This window comes from Schistocerca serialis, chromosome 1 (genome assembly GCF_023864345.2).
Source record: "Schistocerca serialis cubense isolate TAMUIC-IGC-003099 chromosome 1, iqSchSeri2.2, whole genome shotgun sequence".
NCBI lineage: Eukaryota > Metazoa > Arthropoda > Insecta > Orthoptera > Acrididae > Schistocerca > Schistocerca serialis.
In genome coordinates, this window is record NC_064638.1 from 709,544,714 (window position 1) to 709,562,322 (window position 17,609).

At 42.6% G+C, this 17,609-nt stretch overlaps 1 protein-coding gene and 1 non-coding gene across 2 annotated transcripts in view; one reads left to right on the plus strand and one right to left on the minus strand.

Moving 5' to 3' along the window:
• The window catches only part of LOC126481058 (mucin-19), an 865,341-nt gene that overhangs the window by 328,647 nt on the left and 519,085 nt on the right, over positions 1-17,609 (minus strand). The gene's annotated exons all lie outside the window — the stretch shown is intronic.
• Positions 9,155-9,227, plus strand: Trnaa-agc (transfer RNA alanine (anticodon AGC)). The gene has a single exon. It is a non-coding gene; the product is annotated as a tRNA-Ala (tRNA).

The window sequence follows — 17,609 nt, forward strand, 5'->3', positions numbered from 1 at the left end:
CTGCATCACTGCAATTGCGTCAGTAAATTTAACCCCTCCTAATACAGAGTTCCAAGAAAATTTACGTTCGGTTTTTTGTTCCATGAACTGAGTCCCTGATCGTTTCAGATTGATGTAGCATTGAGAGTAAAACTTGTTTCCAACCTTTCGAATGTGGTGAAAGCATATGGAGTTTTTTCACTTTTAACGAGGAAAATATTTATAACTAAAAATCACCTGCTTTACTTTTTGTGATTTCTGTCACATACAGCTGAATTATTTTGCCATAGTAATTGCGTGGACAATGCGGTTCTCTAAGAAGCATAGCCGTAGCTGACGTCTAATTCGTACCAAGTAGTGCAGTTAATTTCAACCTTTAACTAGCCAATTCTTTTTGCAGGATTTGGGAGGAGAGGTGTAAAGATGACGATTGCCTGAATGTTTATCTGTATAATGTGAAAAAGCTCCGCAATATCCTTTGGAGTGTGAGCCTGTGACATTTCAAATGACGAATAGTCCGCCGGAAGAATGACGTCAAGCTCTGTCGCACTATGTGAGTTGAACAAGTGTATGGGAGGTAATTGGCTGCATCCAGATTGAATATTCCGCCCTGACATTCGCCTTAAGTGTATTAGGGAAGTGCCAGTGCCGAGATGAACATTTGAATCCTCTGATCTCGAAAAATAGGGCAGTGTCCTCAACAGTACGGCAACTCCCTCCAGTTTTATGCTATAAAGAGCAGGTTCTGCCGGCACCGGGTTTCGAAGAGCCAGTCAAGTGTATCAACAAAAACACTAGGCTGCAGTGCATGAGCGCCCAGTACAGTTATGCACGTGTTACAGCTATTCGCTTGGAACATTACAGACAGGTGGGAAAATCCAAGGGAAAGTCACTCCATATTTTTGTGAATGTAGACTTAGATGAAGCATCCTGTAATGAGGGTAGTGTGGAGTACCTATAAAAGGACAAGGACTCACGCTATTCTGTGATAAGCATCTGCACTGCTTAGTAATACACTTAACACGTTCTGTTGTTTGTATACTTCCGCAGCATAACCTAACATAACACAATAAATTTGCATTTGCACTTGAGAAGCGCGAGTTATTTGCTCCTATGACAATACGAGATGTTCACTCCGTTAGCATTGTAGACGGGATTTGATTTTACTAGTAGGAGGTTGTGTAACAGACTGAAATACAAAGTATGCTCTCTGTATAATAACGGGAACAGAGCTTTAGTTGGCATAAGTACGTAAGAGGGGATAGAGGGGCTTAAAATGCCCTAGTGACAAACGCACGAAGAGGTAAGTGAATGCCAAAGAACATAACTTACTCACAAGATTATACTGGCGAACCATTACTACTACAAATAACTCACGGTACCCTCATCAAATATCAAATATTGTACAACGATCTTAGCTGCGATGAAGTTCAAGAAGAGAGACTGCAGAACGTGTTCATTTAATATCTCCTATATTTACACAAAAACTCATTATGGACGTAAGGTTCAAAAATGGCTCTGAGTACTATGGGACTTAACATCTGAGGTCATCAGTCCCCTAGAACGTAGAACAACTTAACTAACCTAAGGACATCACACACATCCATGCCCGAGGCAGGATTCGAACCTGCGACCGTAGCGGTCGCGCGGTTCCGGACTGAAGCGCCTAGAACCGCTTGGCCACCGCGGCCGGCATGGACGTAAGGGATGGAATCTTGATCCATCGATTCGAACCGTAAACTAAAAGCAAGAATTGGAATGCAAACACTATGTATCACCAGTTAAAAAGAATTGTAGAATATTTCACCAGGGTCGTGTAGTTTTTTGTTCGTAATGAGAAAGAAATTAAAGTGAGAACTAGCCTCAGAGTCTACCTGCAAGATGAGTTGGTCCATCAACCAAATAAGATGCTGTGACCTTTTGGCAACTATGAGAAGCCAGCAGATTGCATCAAACACAGAGTTGTGTTGCCATAGAAAGACCACGCACGTACACACACGATCAACGAAACTGCCAGATAATAATAATATACAAGTATGCACCACAAAATGTACTGGAGAACGATGAATAAAAATTATACTGGAACAGAACAATTATAACAGATAAACCAACATCACATAACAAACCTGACATCATACTCACCAATAAAAAGAAGAAATCAACACAACTAATCGAAATATCCATACCAAATACAAAAAAAAAAAAAAAAAAAAAAAAAATACAGAAGAAAACAGGAGAAAAATTGAAAAATACATCCAACTGGCTGAGGAAGTCAAGGACATGTGGCATCAGGATAAAGTTGACATTGTACCAATTATACTATCACCTACAGGAGTCATACCACACAATATCCACCAGTACATCAACGCAATACAGCTACATCGAAATGTACGAGTATATATACAACTACAGAAATCTGTAATTATTGATACATGTTCACTTACCCGAAAGTTCCTAAATGCAATGTAACATATACCGTACAGTTAAAAGGAAGTCACGCTTGATCAAGGTCCGCGTCACTTTCCATTTTTAACCAGACGTAACGTCTGAGAAAGGAAAGAGATAATAATAATTTCATTACAGAGATACTAATGTTGCCCATATTTAGGCGAGCTCTGTTCCTTCCTATTGCCTTCCTGTCAGTATGCAACTAGTGCAGCTGTTATTGACATTTTCACCTCAGGATGTCGCAGTACACAGGCGAAATCCATAATCACAACGCAGACTTGTAGAATTCCACATTTTATCGTCTTCGTCTATAAAACATTATCGACTCGTTACAAGAAGGACGCAACACAATTTATCATGTTGAAATACCAGTAGGATAAAAGCGATTAGCCCCGAGCGGAAGCATGGAGACAACGTTTTCCTCGACCCATTCGCGATAGGAACATGACAGGGTGAGTTTAAAACTGCTGCTAAGTAACCTCGGCCATGCAATGGACAGTGAATGGAGGAATATATAAGTGCTAGTCTGCTGCAGTTGCAGAACACCCAACTACAGGATTTAATACAAAGGGATGACAAAAGCCATGGGATAGCAATATGCACATATATTGGTGGTGGCAGTATCGGCTACACAACGTATAAAAGGGCAGTGCATTGACGAAGCTATAATTTGTGGTCAGGTGATCCATGCGAAACGTTTGCGACCTGATCATAGCTGCACGACGAAAATTAACAGACTTTGAGCGCGGATTCGTAGTTGGAGTTAGACACATTTTGGAAATCGTTAGGGAATTCAATATTCCGAGATCCACAGTGTCAAGAGATTGCCGAGAATAGCACATTTCAGGCATTACCTCTCACCACATACAACGCTTTGGCAGAAGGCATTCACTTAACGACCGAGATCAGCGGTGTTTGAGTAGAGTTGTCAGTGCTAACAGACACGCAACACTGTGTAAAATAACCGTAGTAATTAGTGTGGGAGATACGACGAGCTACGGGTCTCCGTTAGGACAATGCGACGAAATTTGGCGTTAATCTGCAATGCCAGCAGACGACGGGCGCGAGTGTCTTTGCTAACAGAACATCTGCAGCGCCTCGCTTTTGCCATGACCATATCGGTTGGACCCTAGACTAGTGGAAAATTATTGTCTGGTCAGATGAGTCCCGATTTCAGTTGGTAAGAGCTGATAGTAGGATTCGACTGTGGCGCAGACCCTGAGACGCCATGGACCAAAGTTGTTATCAAGGCACTGTATAAGCTGATGATGGTTCTATAACAGCGTGGGCAGTGTTTACATGGAAAGAACTGGGTCGTCTGGTCCAACAGAACAAACCATTGACTTAAAATTGTTACGTTCGGCTACTTGAAGAGCAGTTGCAGCCATTCATGGAACTCATATTTCCAAACAACGAAGGACTTTTTATGGATGACAACGTGCGATGTCACCAGGCCACAATTATTCGCGATTGATTTGAAGAACATTCTGGACAATACAAGCAAATGATTTGGACACCCAGATCACCCGAAATGAATCCCATAGAACATTTATGGGACATAATCGAGAGGTCAGTTCGTGCACAAAGTCCTTTACCGGCTGCACTTTCTCAATTATGGGCTGCTGCAACATGGCTCAATATTTCTGCAGGGGACTTTCAACGACTTGTTGAGCCCATTCCACGTCCTGTTGCTGCACGTCACCGGGCAAAAGAAGTTCCGACACTATATTACACTACTGGCCATTAAAATTGCCTCGCCACGGAGATCACGTGCTACAGACGCGAAATTTAACCGACAGGAAGAAGATGCTGTGATATGCAAATGATTAGCTTCGGTGGCGATATCTACACCGTGCTGACATGAGGAAAGTTTCCAACCGATTTCTCATACACAAACAGCAGTTGACCTGCGTTGCCTGGTGAAACTTTGTTGTGATGCCTCGTGTAAGGAGGAGAAATGCGTACCATCACGTTTCCGAGTTTGATAAAGGTCGGATTGTAGCCTATCGCGATTGCGGTTTATCTTATCGCGACATTGCTGCTCGCGTTGGTCGAGATCCAATGACTGCTAGCAGAATATGGAATCGGTGGGTTCAGGAGGGTAATACGGAACGCCGTGCTGGATCCCAACGGCCTCGTATCACTAGCAGGCATCTTATCCGCATGGCTGTAACGGATCGTGCAGCCACGTCTCAACCCCTGAGTCGACAGATGGGGACGTTTGCAAGACAACTATCTGCACGAACAGTTCGACGACGTTTGCAGCAGCATGGACTATCAGCTCGGAGACCATGACTGCGGTTACCATTGACGCTGCATCACAGACAGGAGCACCTGCGATGGTGTACTCAACGACGAACCTGGATGGACGAATGGCAAAACGTCATTTTTTCGGATGAATCCAGGTTCTGTTTACAGCATCATGATGGTCGCATCCGTGTCTGGCGACATCGCGGTGAACGCACATTGGAAGCGTGTATTCGTCATCGCCATACTTGCGTATCACCCGGCGTGATGGTATGGGGCGCCATTGGTTACACGTCTCGGTCACCTCTTGTTCACATTGACGGCACTTTGAACAGTGGACGTTACATTTCAGATGTGTTACGATCCGTGGCTCTACCCTTCATTCGATCCCTGCGTAACGCCACATTTCAGCAGGATAATGCACGACCGCATGTTGCAGGTCCTGTACGGGCCTTTCTGGATACAGAAAATGTTCAACTGCTGCCCTGGCCAGCACATTCTCTAGATCTCTCACCAACTGAAAACTTCTGGTCAATGGTGGCCGAGCAACTGGCTCGTCACAATATGCCAGTCACTACTCTTGATGAACTGTGGTATCGTGTTGAAGCTGCATGGGCAGCTGTACCTGTACACGCCATCCAAGCTCTGTTTGACTCAATGCCCAGGCGTATCAAGGCCGTTATTACGGCGAGAGGTGGTTGTTCTGGGAACTGATTTCTCAGGATCTACGCACCCAAATTGCTTGAAAACGTAATCACATGTTAGTTCTAGTATAATATATTTTTCCAATGAATACCCGTTTATCATCTGCATTTCTTCTCGGTGTAGCAGTTTTAATGGCCAGTAGTGTAGTTGGTGTCCTGTGACATTTGTCAAGTCACTGTACAGTATCGCTAAGACTTATGCGCTAGTGCAATTATTCACCCGTTATACGTGTCTTGTTATGTCCCCATCCCGACCTTACTGGTATTTCATAAACATCGCTCTTCAACTGTGCTCAAAGAAACGATATTTGTTTTTTGGAGGACATTGGGCAGTAGCGTATAGGTAGGTGTTGATCTTCATACTTCTTATGCACCGTAGCGTCATCTGTCTTCCTGTCCCTGATATCTCTCTGCAAGGATTCCCCACAACCCGTCGAAGTTTTTCTACATCATTTTGAAACACTTTGTATGGCGGTTCAACCAATTGAATATATTTCTATCTTTCTGAAGGTAGTTTGCGAGCTTGTGGACCACTGGATCAAGTGCACTGCGAATGAAGGATCATTTATTGAAAAATATGTTCTTTTTCAACACGCAAAAAAATTTCAAAAACCTGTCTACGGCCCCCAGTTTTTACTTGTCATTGTCATTTTTCATCCATACGTCTATAATATCGGCTAAGAGTTTATACGTAGTTGCCTTAACAGCCTTTCTTTCAAGACACATGCTGTTCTGCGCTTGTGGAATATCTTTCACATTTTAGGTGACTGCTGTAGATAACGAAGCTGCAATTTCAGACAAATTTTAAGAAAGTTTCACTTAGGTTTTAATATGTCTTTGGTTGTGGGGCAATTTGACACTGGCAGGAGAGTTTTATGTACTGCCATCTTGTTGAAAGATGCATTACAGTATTTGTGCCAAGTGGTTTAAGAGAGCAAACAGAGATTCGCCATTAGCGCCGGCCGGAGTGGCCGAGCGGTTCTAGGCGCTACAGTCTGGAACCGCGCGACCGCTACGGTCGCAGGTTCGAATCCTGCCTCGGGCATGGATGTGTGTGATGTCCTTAGGTTAGTTAGGTTTAAGTAGTTCTAAGTTCTAGGGGACTGATGACCTTAGAAGTTAAGTCCCATAGTGCTCAGACCCATTCGCCATTAACGTAGTTACTCAAGGATTTAAACCTCACACACTCTGAATACAAGACGGGTTTTAACACAATGGCACATTGCAAGATATCGTTTGACACAGTGGACGCATGTACGAGGGCAGTTCAATAAGTAATGCAACACATTTTTTTTCTGAAACAGGGATTGTTTTATTCAGCATTGAAATACACCAGGTTATTCCCCAATCTTTTAGCTACACAACACTATTTTTCAACGTAATCTCCATTCAATGCTACGGCCTTACGCCACCTTGAAATGAGGGCATGTATGCCTGCACGGTACCATTCCACTGGTCGATGTCGGAGCCAACGTCGTACTGCATCAATAACTTCTTCATCATCCGCGTAGTGCCTCCCACGGATTGCGTCCTTCATTGGGCCAAACATATGGAAATCCGACGGTGCGAGATCGGGGCTGTAGGGTGCATGAGGAAGAACAGTCCACTGAAGTTTTGTGAGCTCCTCTTGGGTGCGAAGACTTGTGTGAGGTCTTGCGTTGTCATGAAGAAGGAGAAGTTCGTTCAGATTTTTGTGCCTACGAACACGCTGAAGTCGTTTCTTCAATTTCTGAAGAGTAGCACAATACACTTCAGAGTTGATCGTTTGACCATGGGGAAGGACATCGAACAGAATAACCCCTTCAGCGTCCCAGAAGACTGTAACCATGACTTTACCGGCTGAGGGTATGGCTTTAAACTTTTTCTTGGTAGGGGAGTGGGTGTGGCGCAACTCCATTGATTGCCGTTTTGTTTCAGGTTCGAAGTGATGAACCCATGTTTCATCGCCTGTAACAATCTTTGACAAGAAATTGTCACCCTCAGCCACATGACGAGAAAGCAATTCCGCACAGATGGTTCTCCTTTGCTCTTTATGGTGTTCGGTTAGACAACGAGGGACCCAGCGGGAACAAACCTTTGAATACCCCAACTGGTGAACAATTGTGACAGCACTACCAACAGAGATGTCAAGTTGAGCACTGAGTTGTTTGATGGTGATCCGTCGATCATCTCGAACGAGTGTGTTCGCACGCTCCGCCATTGCAGGAATCACAGCTGTGCACGGCCGGCCCGCACGCGGGAGATCAGACAGTCTTGCTTGACCTTGCGGCGATGATGACACACGCTTTGCCCAACGACTCACCGTGCTTTTGTCCACTGCCAGATTACCGTAGACATTCTGCAAGCGCCTATGAATATCTGAGATGCCCTGGTTTTCCGCCAAAAGAAACTCGATCACTGCCCGTTGTTTGCAACGCACATCCGTTACAGACGCCATTTTAACAGCTCCGTACAGCGCTGCCACCTGTCGGAAGTCAATGAAACTATACGAGACGAAGCGGGAATGTTTGAAAATATTCCACAAGAAATTTCCGGTTTTTTCAACCAAAATTGGCCGAGAAAAAAAATGTGTTGCATTACTTATTGAACTGCCCTCGTAAGTGTTGTTAATAGGAACTTTATCAAGTCCTTTCAAACTATTTTCTATTTCTACTTATAGGATACAATCGTTCAAGCGAAATTTGAAACTGGAACAATAAGATTTTGTTTTGAAAGTGGACAAAGTGTGAAGTGCTCATGACGCCTTTCATACCAGTTTTTTGTGTTCGTTTTCCGGACACGAGAAAAACAAGCATTGTAAAAGATTATTACTCTGATCCTACACTTTTTAATTTTCACGAATCGCTCAATATGTTTCTTTCCGAAAAAGATCAGCCCACAATTCTGTCTTCAAGGTCTTGTGTATATTTCATGTAGTCGAGCTGTATGATCCTTTCGTCACGTTTCTTTTGTTCTTGGATCAATGCGGGTATTCCATTTGGTTACAAAATGGGAGCACATTAGCTAGCATTGCCTTAAAACACGAAGAAAGCAAGCTGCAATATAATACGGTATGCAAGACATCTTTTGACTATAGAGATGTTCAGCAACCATCTGTCGTTGCAGCGTCGCAGGTTGCATAACGTGAGGCTCAAGCCATCCCGTCCGGACGCTTTATTTGGCGCAAATGGCAAGTGGGTGCCTTAGGCTCATTGCATTAAACAGAGAGCTTTGGGGTAACAGGTGGGGGTGCCCGGAAGGGAAGGGTAGGGAGTGGAGTATGGAAGGGTGTGGCCCCGGCCAGCGTGTGATCGATGGTGGACAGTGAGGGGCTGTGACGGCCCACTAACTTGTGGGAAGCACACAGTTGCATTAGCTTACACACGAGAAGATAAAGTGCTACAGTTTTATTCGAATATCTATTGGATCATTTACGGTATTGACAACGAATTATAGTTGTGCAGTGTTGCCTGTACTGTAAGGACGGTGGTTGCATCACCCATTTGTGTTTGCTTTAACCTTCCCTACAGCGATCAGTAAAAGAAGTTGAACAACATGGTTACATATGTGCTCTCTGTTTTTCGGACATGTCTGAAAGAACAAACACCACGTATGTAATTCATGCCAGGGCGGCCAATGATCCCTTCAGTGCGGATGCACGCCAAGCACGAACTCTTGCTGGAATCGGTGAAGTGCTACGAGTAAAGATGATGATGGACAAGGGGCACTACGTCACTACTTTGTGGTTAAGCTGAGAATTTGGGTCTGACGGTTCTAGGGTAGTCCGTACAGACTGTGTCTGGATGGTGCAGTGGTCAGCGCATCTGCCTAGCAAGCAGAAGACGCGGGTTCGAATCCCGATCTGGAACAAGTTTCCAACTTTCCCTAATGATTTAAATTAGTGTCCACTGGCAGATAATGTCTTCAGTTCCCTATGTCTTGAACATGGTTACAGTTTCTTAAGCTCAATACGACGTAACAGGCATGTCGAAGGATGGTTGGTTTCTGTAACCGCTGTCGCATTCCACAATAATGGGTTTAGGTCCATACACAGAACACCATCAACCTGCATTTTGCAGACTAAGAGATTATTTGTATTACAATCACAACCTGAAATTTTTATTTAATAAAAATCATACAGTTTATACAAAATATTTTTATTATCTTTAGAATAAGAATAAGCGTTGCACTTGTGCTCGTTCTGAATTCGAAACAGAAAGAAAAACTGTCGTATTATCTGTGAAGAAGAAATTAATTTTCTCATTTTATGACGTGGATGATGGAGTGTGGGTTATGGAGTATTTGCAAAATATCGGAGGAATCATCTGCTGGTATTCCCCAAAAATGGATCAAATTATTATTGGTGTACTTAACAAGGACTCCCTTGTGAATGAAATAAATTTTATAATTAAGTGAAGTGTGTTGTGATACAAATATAACTGTGTTTTTCAGAATTGTGTGTTGTGTTTTTGTTAGCAGATGTCAAACACATGGCTGTCATTGGGGCACAGATCGCAATCCTTGGGGGGTCGTCTTAAGTCATGCAACGCAGGAGGAATGATTACGTCCAGACTCGTTGTTGATTGTCACGTTTCCTACACTGTGAAAAAGATTCAGTTCAATGTTAAGAGCTCATTCTGAAAGTTCAGTTAATTCCTCACAGGAGTTCGATGTATGAATCAGTTTCTATACGGCTACGGCCGGCCGCGGTGGCCGTGCGGTTCTAGGCGCTTCAGTCCGGAACCGCGGGACTGCTACGGTCGCAGGTTCGAATCCTGGGGCATGGATGTGTGTGATGTCCTTAGGTTAGTTAGGTTTAAGTAGTTCTAAGTTCTAGGGGACTGATGACCTAAGATGTTAAGTCCCATAGTGCTCAGAGCCATTTGAACCTATACGGCTACGTCTATACATGCTGTGTTGTAAATGAATAATCTTCAACTGACTCTCAATAAAAGAAAAGTTCTACTTCTGAAAGGCGTTGATTGTAGTTTCTTGCATTACATTAGACGAGTACTGGTCGTTTCACTTCTTCGAGGAACGATTCATCGTAAAAGCAGGCAACGCTTTCATTTCATTTTTCGGACGGTGCAACATGTAAACATAGAAAATACTGTCTTCTTTGCGGGGAGGGGGAAGGGCCCTAATAGTTTTACAAAAGGACATTTCCAGACAAAATTTCTCAGAGTTTCAATTGCTGCAACGACCTTTCTACAAAGAACACAAGTGCGATTGCGCTGAAGTGCGTTGTAGCTTAATAATTATCTATTTCAGTTTATTAACATTTGTGTGGTTGTGACAAATTTGTTATAACTTTTTACGTGAAAATAGGTTTCAAATTTCACTTACAGTCTGCGAAATGAACATTAGTGTCTGTGTTGTATTGTAAATACGTGTTATGTATTTCTATTTTTATGTCATATTCCAACTGACACATATCTGCACTGACGGAGTTGAGGATCCGTGGTCCGGGACCGTCGATTTCACTTGTGGACCTCTACCTGCCTGCTGTGACCGCCGGCCCATCGCCCACACAAAGGCGAATGGGGTGGCAGACACGCTCAGCGGATGGGTCGGCTGACTTGTCTGCCCGTGTATGAGGGCTTTACGCCTGGCGGAGATGGTGAAAGCAACGGTGTCCGGAAATATAAGAACACAGAGATTTGCAGGCACAATTCCCCCCCCCCCCCCTCCCCCCCTGCCCATCAAACGCTGTATGGGTATCCATCTTATTTTACATCTGAAGATCCTAGTGTTACTATAAGTATGGAAGTTGTTATGAAAACCAAGGGCAGCCCTTCTGCTCATTATAGTAATTACGCTTTTAGTAAATTTAGGGACCTAAAAAGGATGTTGTAACGTGGGTCTGCTTGCGAAGAATGGAGCAGCGGTTTACGTGTCCAAACATCTCTGTGGACTATCTGACAATGGAGCTCTAGAAGTGAAGAAGCAAATGGAGAGGGTGAAGAAGAGGGCTCGAAAAAGAAAACACCCGGGTTTCCCAGATATTTCTGGATGAAATGGGGACTCTTCATGACAAAAGCTGTCATTTTGTTACGGTGAGGCGTTAATTAGAAAATATGGACAGGGCATTGTGTTATCAGCGGAGTCAAGCAGGAGCTGTTCTGAAATTGATCTTAATGAAGATCACGTAAAAATGGGTGATGGCAGTAGTTTCCTTCTAGAAGCCGATAGATTAGAGCAAAGGATAATCATTTTTAGTGGAAGCAATGGAAAAGAAAGCTTAAAGTGCCTTCCCATTTTTTATGGATGTAGCACGTAAGAGGTGCAGAAAGCAGATTGCACAAATCTACGTTACGCATACAGACTTAGGAGCCCAGGGTGACGAAATAAACATAATTCCTGTTGAATTTGCCGTGCTGTCTAATAAGAAGAAAGACACCTACGTTCGCCTGTTTCGTCTGATTAAACAAGCAGCTGCTCAATGGTGTCCAACAAGCGTCAATGTTAATTTTGAAGCAGCTGCAATATCGGCCTTTCGTCAAGTTTTCCCCTCAACTGAAATAAGTAGACGTTATTTCCTCGTAAAGGAAAGTTTATGGAGGAAAGTTCAAGATCTCGGCCTAAGTGAGGAGTACCGGTCTAACTGAGAAGTACCATCAGAACGAAGATTTCAGACTTCAGGCAGCATATGTGCAACACTGGCATTTTAAAACCAGAGGACGCAAGTAACGGATGGGTTGAGATTCATACACAAATACACAAGTCCCTGATAACAAAGACTCTCAGTTTTTTTACTACTATGTGAGTACTTGGCTACAGATTGAGGAAATCCCCATCGCAATTTGGAACTATTATGGAAAAGGGCATGCTGTTGAAGGGTGGTACAAGAAAGTAAATAAGAGTAAGGAATAAAGACAAAACTAATCATCCTAGGATCAAATGTTTGGTGGAATATTTTAAGCAGGGTGCAGAGCTCACAAACTGCATCTCGTGTTTGAAGTTGGAGATGAATTTTGAGTGAAAGAAGAGAAAGAAGAACTATTCGAGGTCGGGTAACAGGATAGAGAGTACTGGAAAAAAAGGACACTAACAACAATGAGTCCTATCTGAAAGCTAATGCCCACATTCAGAAACTGGACTAAGATCTATTTATAATATATTGTAACGCTTTGAAAGTCACCGAGTCCCTGCAGATTATTTGATTAAAATTAATAATTTCAATGACATATCTTTATCATAATTAATTTTAAATTATATTAATAAATAAAGTGGACTTCAGTTCTAGCTTAAAAGTGATTGTAAGCATGTTTAGGCTGATTTTAAACACACCAAAATGGTAATTAATTACTCGTAACTATAATTTTGACAATGGGATAGGAATGATGATGGAAATAGGATCACATTTGAGGAAGTGGAGAAAATGGTCAATATATTGCAGTGCAATAAAGCGGCTGGGGTGGATGAAATTAAGTCGGAACTCATCAAATACAGTGGAATGTCAGGTCTTCAATGGCTACACAGGATAATTGAAATGGCGTGGGAGTCGGGACAGGTTCCATCAGATTGGACGAAAGCAGTAATCACACCAATCTTTAAGCATGGAAACAGAAAAGATTGTAACAACTACAAAGGTATCTCCTTAATCAGCTTTGTGGGTAAAATCTTTTCAGGTATTGTTGAAAGGGAAGTGCGAGTATTAGTTGAGGACAAACTGGATGAAAATCAGTGTGGGTTTAGGCCTCTTAGAGGTTGTCAGGACCAGATCTTTAGCTTACGGCAAATAATGGAGAAGTGTTACGAGTGGAACAGGGAATTGTATCTATGCTTTATAGATCTAGAAAAGGCATATGACCGGGTTCCTAGAAGGAAGTTATTGTCTGTCCTATGAGATTATGGAATAGGAGGCAAACTTTTGCAAGCAATTAAAGGTCTTTACACAGATAGTCAGCCAGCAGTTAGAGTTGACGGTAAATTGAGTTCATGGTTCAGAGTAGTTTCAGGGGTAAGACAAGGCTGCAACCTGTCGCCACTGTTGTTCATATTATTTATGGATCATATGCTGAAAACAATAAACTGTCTGGGTGAGATTAAGACATGTGAACACAAAATAAGCAGTCTCGCATATGCAGATGACTTAGTTGTGATGGCAGATTCGATTGAAAGTTGGCAAAGTAATATTTCAGAGCTAGATCAGAAATGTAAGGACTATGGTATGAAGATTAACATCTCCAAAACGAAAGTAATGGCAGTGGGAAAGAGATTGAGTGCCAAATAGGAGGAACAAAGTTAGAACAGGTGGACGGTTTCAAGTACTTAGGATGCATATTCTCACAGGATGGCAACATAGTGAAAGAACTGGAAGCGAGGTGTAGCAAAGCTAATGCAGTGAGCGCTCAGCTACGATCTACTCTCTTCTGCAAGAAGGAAGTCAGTACCAAGACTAAGTTATCTGTGAACCGTTCAATCTTTCGACCAACTTTGTTGTATGGAAGCGAAAGCTGGGTGGATTCAGGTTACCTTATCAATAAGGTTGAGGTTACGGATATGAAAGTAGCTAGGATGATTGCGGGTACTAGTAGATGGGAACAATGGCAGGAGGGTGTCCACAATGAGGAAATCAAAGAAAAACTGGGAATGAACCCTATAGATGTAGCAGTCAGGGCGAACAGGCTTAGATGGTGGGGTCATGTTACACGCATGGGAGAAGCAAGGTTACCCAAGAGACTCATGGGTTCAGCAGTAGAGGGTAGGAGGAGTCGGGGTAGACCAAGGAGAAGATACCTGGATTCGATTAAGAATGATTTTGAAGTGATAGGCTTAACATCAGAAGAGGCATCAATGTTAGCACTGAATAGGGGATCGTGGAGGAATTTTATAAGGGGTACTATGCTCCAGACTGAACGCTGAAAGGCATAATCAGTCTTAAATGATGATGATGATAATTTTGACAGTCGAAATCCTGTGCAAAATGTGATGACAATCAGCTTGTAGTAGTTGTAAAATTTAAAGATTGTTTCAGGTCTCAGACCAGTATCCCGCAACAGCTTAATAACGAAACCATCTGGTCGCAGCTTGGTTCGCGTGCGCTTAATCAGTAAGCCGTAGGATTTGGCCTAGCAAAATCTCTGGTGAGGAAATACTTTTAAATTTCGCAGGCGCTCTAAGGATCAGCAGTTATTGTCTGTGAGCCACTGCAAACAGTCTACGTCCGTAAATATCTGTGCTTCCGGTATTTGTTTCTAGCGGGGAACGACCTTCTGTCTGTGCAACAATCTAATTGGAAGGACTGTGCCGATGTCTTCCTCCCTTCCTAGCTGGTTACGCAAGAGCGGATATTAGCGACGGGTTACTGATGTTTCCGACGGATTCAGGAACTTCTGCAGGCACCACGTCTGCGGTGGTGGAGACACGACCTTCGGGCCATTAGCTGCAGTTCTCGGAATCGGCGAACCCGCCTTGGGAGGTATCCGGTGTTTCCGCAGATCTCCGGCAAGCGCTACTGTCCGCATAGATCCGTGTCCGCATTTTCCCGACATTCAAAGCGACTACCTGCTCGCCTTCCCTTCGCGACAACTAACAAACGTCACAGACGCCATCCGACTAAGTAGAATAATAAATCATTCATCCAGTCGTAATTCAACAAGTCGCTCGAATTAGTGAAAGACCCATTGCAGCAACTGAAGTAGATTTTTTTTCTGAAGTTTCTAGTGTGAGTGATGAACTTATAATGTTTTACGACTATACATCTGAATCCAGTTGGTTGACGTTGGTCATAGATCTAAGCCATTGTAACGCCTTTAACAATGTCGGTTTTTTTCAGGTAATTTATGTAAGTGAGGACTGAATAAATGGTTTTAAGCCGAGTCAGTTGCTTCTGGAAGCTGCAGTAGACGCTCTTGAAAGTTATTGCTGAACCAGAGAGTTATGTTAACATGATGGCGACTCTGTGTGCTAAGTTATTTGCTGCAGTGTGGTGCGAACGGCTGCTGTTTCTTTGTTCCTGAAGGCCGATCACGCTATCCACGCATACCTGATGATCTCTCTCTCCTCTTACAACAATACAAACCTCAAGTGGACTGACGATCATTGCATTTCATGCTCTGTTCGAATAATAATAACATCTGCTGTGTTGCATGCTGTTGTGAAATGTTGGTGGGATATGCATACATCAAAAAAAGTTTTGCATCACCTCGGTTCCGAGAGTTCCGGAACTTGTAAAGAAAATGGAACAGAGATCAACACAAACATAAAGAAATGGTCAAATGTTTGTGAAATCTTACGGGACTTAACTGCTAAGGTCATCAGTCCCTAAGCTTACACACTACTTAACCTAAATTATCCTAAGGACAAACACACACACACACCCATGCCCAAGGGAGGTCTCGGACCTCAGCACTGATGCATGCCTGTATTCGTCGTGGCATAGTATCTAAACAAGCACTGTTAGTCCAGATTGTCCCGCTTCTCAACGGCGATTCGGCGTAAATCCCTCAGAATGGTTGGTGGGTCACGTCGTCCATAAATAGCCCTTTTCAATCTACGCCAGGCATGTTTGATAGGTTTCATATCTGGAGAACATGTTGGCCACCCTGCAGCCGATATAGTTGCACCATCGGTCGGAGGATGGCACTCACGTAACATACAGCCGTTACAGCGCCTTCCGTGACCACCATTGGCGTACGTCGGCCCCATATAATGCCACCCCAAAACAGCAGAGATTCCTTTCATGTTAATTTTCTAAGTCTGTTGTCATTTACGGCATACATTCCACTTCTAAATTTACTCTGGTGTTTCTGACTCTATCTGGGAGGAGACTGAGCAGTGGAACGTGCTACTTTTACACATAAACAAGAACGATCTGTCACACTACTACACCTTAAAACACAGTTTATATATAATTCATGTCACACAGTCTCATATGGAACCTACATGCGCTTTCTTTTATATAGCGTATATGATAAGATGCTGTCATCCCCCTTCCCTTCTGTGTGAAAGGACGAATGAGCAAATGTATTTGTAGTTGCATGCTTGATGGTAGCAGACACGCCTGTCTGCTAGAGAACAGTAGGACCAACGTCGGAATAGGTAGCTACACTTTCTAAAAGCAAAGAGGTTTCTATTATTAGTATGGTCCTGTCCGTCCCTTGTCATGTTGGTATAGGAAGCTGCCTCTCTGGTCACTTCCGTTTGTATCTGTGAAGCACCCTCGGTAGTAGCCCACGCCAGTCTGTCCGCGGCGAGCGTCTGAAGTGGTAAGATCTCCTGCTTAACGCATCTCTGCTAAGTCCGTAGGACAATGGATTTCTTAAGTTCAGCCTAACTGAAAATTTAATCACTTTTGTTTCAGGTTTAGCTCTAAAATATCTAATGTTATCTTAAATTGCAATGCAGTGTAGTTCGAGTGTGACGTTCAGAATATCTTCCAGTAGTTGCTTTGTCACTACTTTGTGAGTAAAGTGCAGTCACGTGTTGATGGTCCGTAACGCTAACTAAGATCATCGATCGTAAATGCGAATTGTCTCGTCTCGACAATATTTTTCAATATAGCAACTTTTCTTTATGTTCAACCCACGTGGGGGGTACTTTGTGTGACCAGTACCACGTGCTTATACAATTGTTTGACCCATCAGGCTAATAGTAAGACGATAGTAACAAGTTTGAGGTTTTTCTTTTGTAAATTGCGTTTCGATGTAATTTATTTTAGTTATCAAAATTATTGTGGTGTTATACTCTTTGTGTAAACCAAGTTGACCACGTGAAGCATGTGGTGTAATCATCAAAGTAGCCCTCAGCTATTTTTTTTTGGGAAGATTTCACAGAGAGTTAGTATGAATTTAGTATACCAGTGTGTGGTAATTTCATGACGAACAGGATTGCGCTACGAACGTAACTTCTTTGGGTGAAAATTGAATCGGTTGGTTGTGGTTAACATCCTCTTGCACATGTTTCAACGTTCTTCGTGTACTATTTTATGAATGCAGTGTTGTATGCAGTCTCCCAATCTTGGCTCCATATTTGATGTGTTCCGTAAGATTACAAACTCACATTTTCACAATCCTAAATAAGGCACCAGTTTAGTTATGAATCAAGTTTAATATACTGAAATTTCAATGATCAATGTTAAAATAAATTTCCAAATATAAACTGATTTATTTCTTTTTATTTAAATTATATATATATATATATATATATATATATATATATATATATATATATATATATATATATATATATATATATATATATATATATATATAAAAATCACCGGTTGTCGTAAGATGACTATTAAAA